Below are 5000 nucleotides of genomic sequence, written 5' to 3'. Positions count from 1 at the left end.
TATTGGTCAAGTTCTTTTTGTGCGTGGTTATGGCCCGAGACTAAGTCAAAGTAAATTTAATGTGTATAAATTAAAGTGCAGGTAGAGTTTTTCTCCAGTCTTGTTTTTCTCATACAGTTCATGTTTTTATTATATTATACATTTGTACGTTCATTGTAGTGTCCTTTGTGCAATAACAATAGACTTGCAGTATTCTATTTTACTAGATTTATCATTTTGGCATGTGATATACTTATCAACAAAATTGACAATGTTATCATTGGAGCTTTTTTTCATACTGCCGTGCATCCTTAAAACAGAGTTATAAAGCATGAATGTGAGGATATCCTCTTTGCTGGAATTCAACTCTAGAAAAAGTTGACTATTTCCTCCATAGGCATTGCATCATTCTTGAAAATATTATCATGAACAAACAGAAATAGACCTTCTCCTGGTGCAACACTTCGTATCATCACCATGTTCAGTCATCTCAGGTTCTTGTAATAAGGTGTCCATTTCAGGGATGGTCCTTCTTCTATTTCACACCAATCATCCACATCATCATCATTTGTATCATTATCGTTTTCAGTACTGGCATTTGCTGTCTGTTCTTTATTCACAACAAGCAGAGTGTTTGAACTATCTCCAACAGGTTGGCAGACTTTGACAAATTCTGACCATTCTCCATTTTCATTTATTGTGTTATAAAAATTCAAGCCAATTTTGTTGAATTTCTGGGCCTTCATTTTTGAATAATTCACTTGTTTTGATTAGATAACATTGATGGGAAACAGTTCTAAAAAAACAGTCGCCTCTGCCACGAACATCAAAATAATGGTCTTATTCCATGTTGAGCTTACCTTCATAATAATAATGATGTCCAAGGACTCGTTTCACAACAATTTGAGGGACCTGGGCTTAATTCTAAATCATGGGACATCAATATCTTCTCAACAGAAGCAGATAACCCCTGTGCTTTGTTATTTATGCTGAGCTTACCGTAATTTGAATAACATACAGTGTAAACACACAACTTTTACAGATTTTTTAGATGTATTTATTTTGCCAAGAATAAAAAAAAAAGTATAAGGAACAACTGGTGATTTCGCGTGCTGGTATGGGTATCACACATATGAATTTGTGACTCAATTTTGACAGCTGTTTGTGATTTAATGCGGCTCAGGTTACCTGCATAGTACATTTGTTTGGTGATCAAAGAACAGATCTTTAACTGTTAAGAAATGAATAAATTTCTTTTTTGTATGTATGATCTACTGTAGCTAACATTCTTCCTAACAGCCTTAGTCTTATTATACAGTCTTACTGGCTTCCACAATGGAACTCTTGAAATTTAATTTCAAAGAACTAAGCTTAATTAATGCCATTGGAAACATGCAACATGCCTTCTTCTTCTCACCAACTAGTCGTTTCGCCAACTATCAGTTCACAGTGTTGCGTGGTGGAATAACCAAGAGATGTCCGCGAACTATGCATACAGTGCCGCTCGGAGATAAGCGAACAACCCAGACTCAAAATGAACGCACGCGATACGTGTATACGCGTTTTTTTTGACGCGTCGAAAATTGCGTATCGTATACGCGTTTGTGTCTTTGTTATTCATAACCATAATTTTGCTTTTCCAGTATTGTTTGCGGAACAAAAGAATAAATTGCGTGACTGCCGACAAGTCGAAAATTTGCATACGGTATGTGGCTTTGATTACCGATGAAAGCATCCACAGGGCATTATTTCGAAGTTTAATACCCTTTACATGCAACAAAGGTCTCGAGAGATGAGCGAAATTAAATCAGCAAATTATGACCCGAAAAACCGAAGACATGATTTTTTTCAGTGTTTGCCGTGACGCGGCAGTCACTTCACGATAACTTTTTGCCGATGCGTGCAAAGTCCAATAATTCCTTGTAGAAAAATCAAATAAATTCGATTGGCATATCATAGAAAGTTTTTAAAAATCTTTTCTTTGTACTGAGAGCATTTCACCGTTTGAATCAGCGAATTATGTCCCAAATCACATCACGATGGCCTCTCGCGTGCCCAAAATTAATCCAATAATTTTCCTTGCAGAAAAATCAAATAAATGTGATCAGCGCATCATTGAGCCTTTGAAGAAAAAAATTGTGTCTGAAGTGAAAGCATTGTACCCGTTGAAATCAGAAAATCGTACCCAACAGGACCGGAGATGTGGATATTACATGAATTAAAACCGACGTATTGTCACATGCCGGCAAAAGTGTGTGTGATTTCACTGTCGGGCTGAAAATCCACGCCAAAAAATCATTCTTTACTGCTGAATTTACAACAAAACAACTCAAGCTGCAAAATTCTCAGAATTTCTGTACAAAACTGCTAATTATGAGCCCTTTGCTAAAGAGTTTAACGAGTGACAGACGCAACGGCCTGGACCTGAAAGTTGTTTGTATTTTTTCACCTATCGATGAGCGTCACGCTTTACTTAAGTATTCACATCCAAAACGACAGAAGGAGTTAAATACTCAACTTTAAATGATGAAGGGCTGTACAAAACTGCTAATGACTAGCCCTTTGCTTACGAGTAGTGTTTTTTAGTTTATGACTAAACGGATGCACCTGCACGAAGTTTGTTTTGATAATATCGCTCTCAACGCTTTCATGTAAATTTTGATATTAAAAAGGTTCTTGTGTGCAGTTTGTCGCTAGGTTTATATTTCTCCAAAAGGAAACTTGATGAAATTTTTTTTTTGGCTTTGAAACACAAATATCCAGCCAGAAGGACTTTGCGCCATTAGAATAAGCATATGGTGAGACTTTTTGCGCACCGACCAACGAACACGCAAAGTATTTTCACATCCACCATACCGCAAACGACTGAGACTAAACAAAGACAAGGCGACAACAGAAAGACAAAGGGAGAGCTCATAAATACTAATGCTATGTTTTTTTTTTTACCCGGTTACACGTTTTGCATATGCGCGTTTTTTGCGTATATTTTGGTTCACTTATCTCCAAGCTGCACTGTAAATGTAAAGAACTCCCGACTACGATATAGGGCAAGTATTATTTAATTAGTTATACACTGGTAAGTCATACATAACATTGCCATAACTTTGTGACAATAACAGTATTAACAGAAATTTCAAGCTCAGGATACAACTTTTTAAAGACATGTTTCGGCATGACTCATGCCATCATCAGTTTAATGTGTTGTTTCCTTTTAGACTGTTTTAAATACATTTACAATTTGCGTTTGCTAGCAATTTGAAATTTAAAATACGTTAACAGTTCTGCTCGTGCAAGTGCACAAGTGTTAATTACATAATCGAGTCGCAAGAAGCAAAAATCATTTTTGTGTTGTAATTGTGCATTTATTTCTGTCTATTTCACAATGAGCAGGACGCAATGAAGTTATTAAGTTATCTCAACTCCAGACATCCTAACATTAGGTTTACTTTTGAAACTCAACTCAATGGGAAACTTCCCTTACTGGATGTTCTGGTGGATAACTCGGGGGCTTGTTGTATCACTTCAATATATCACAAGAGCACTTACACTGGGCTTCTTACAAATTTCCTTAGTTTTACTTCCTTCAGGTATAAGGTTGGTCTGATTTACACATTGGTTGACAGAATTTTTAAAATCAACAACACCACCACTGGACGGAAAAAAGATCTTCAACAACTACATATAACTCTTGAACGCAACTCCTTGAAATTTCTGTTTTTATACACTGCTACATATACTTAGATTAAAGATGAAGTTAAGCAGTTCATAAAGCAGGCTTAGGTTCGTTGGTGGCCATACATGTATTGATAATGATTAACTTCAAACTTGGAAGTTCCTCCGACTGTAGACAACAATTCTTGACTTTCTTGATTCACTGGATTCTTTCCACTCACTTGATTTTCTGTGTATACAAACTCTTACAGATTCCCTTTTCAGCTATCGTCTCTTCTTCTCTTTCTTCTCTCCGGATGTAGCAAGGTCAAAGGTTATATCTCCACCATAGTTATTACAGTTGATTATAACTTCCTCACAGTATCGCATCCATAGCATAAGTTCAATCACAGCTGGCCACAAGGGTAAGCCTTCAAGCAAAAGAGTTTTTTTCTATTACTTACAAGCCTGCTTTTATACTTTTACTCTAAGCATCTAGAAAGTTCTGTTGCTATATATTGTCTATTGCGAAGTGTACTATTTGTGGAAAATGTTGAGTCAAAGAAATTTCTGGAATATTACAGGTGTAAGACAATTTTAGAAAAGTCTGGAATTGCATGACAGATAAACAAAAAGACAATGGCGGGTCGATCTCTCAGCAAAAACGCTGTTCGGCTCGTTCGGAGAATCTGCCGTAGGTTTCATGAAGATCAGAAATATTAATTTAAGAAACTTTTTCAGTTTAAACTTCACAAATAAACTAAAACTAAATCACGAAGGGAATGTACAATTTAAGAGCAAAAGTAGCTTAAGCTTTATACAAAGGTATTTCTAGAATTTGAAACACTCACTCTGTAATTTGTTGATGAAGAGTGAAGTGATTATGATGCACAACTGGAGTGAAAAATGTTAGACTAATATTTGTAAACTTTGAACTACTGGCCGTGATAGCATAGGACAGTGTTAAAGCATGTCCATCACTCCTGGTTCTCCAAACTTCACTTTTTCCCAAAAAAACCTTGGTTAAAAGCCGTCTGTAAACACCTCTCTGCACTCCATCATATTCCATTATACTTGTGCTATTTGTTTTCTTCTCTTCTGAACATCACTTATACTTGCGCCATTCCCTTTCATCTTTTCCAAACATCACACGATTATTTGTTTTGCTAACAGGATTCAACGCTCTTTCCCCCAATCACGATACTCGTTCCTGTGCATGTGTGCATCCACTCGTAAAAAAGAATGAGGCCAATATCCAGCCATCTTGACCGAACAAGCTTGGTCAATAAAGGATTTACTATACAGGATAAAACACCAAAAAATGATTACAGTTGTACATTTAAATAATTCTGTCTTAAACATTTTATTGC

At 36.2% G+C, this 5000-nt stretch overlaps 1 protein-coding gene across 1 annotated transcript in view; it reads left to right on the top strand.

Annotated features, from left to right (window-relative positions):
* The window catches only part of LOC137999601 (translocon-associated protein subunit alpha-like), a 23862-nt gene that overhangs the window by 6817 nt on the left and 12045 nt on the right, over window positions 1-5000 (top strand). The gene's annotated exons all lie outside the window — the stretch shown is intronic.

This window comes from Montipora foliosa, chromosome 1 (assembly GCF_036669935.1).
Source record: "Montipora foliosa isolate CH-2021 chromosome 1, ASM3666993v2, whole genome shotgun sequence".
NCBI classification, from domain to species: Eukaryota; Metazoa; Cnidaria; class Anthozoa; order Scleractinia; family Acroporidae; genus Montipora; species Montipora foliosa.
The sequence above is the reverse complement of the archived record's forward strand: the minus strand, read 5'-3'. Positions and strand labels throughout refer to the sequence as shown.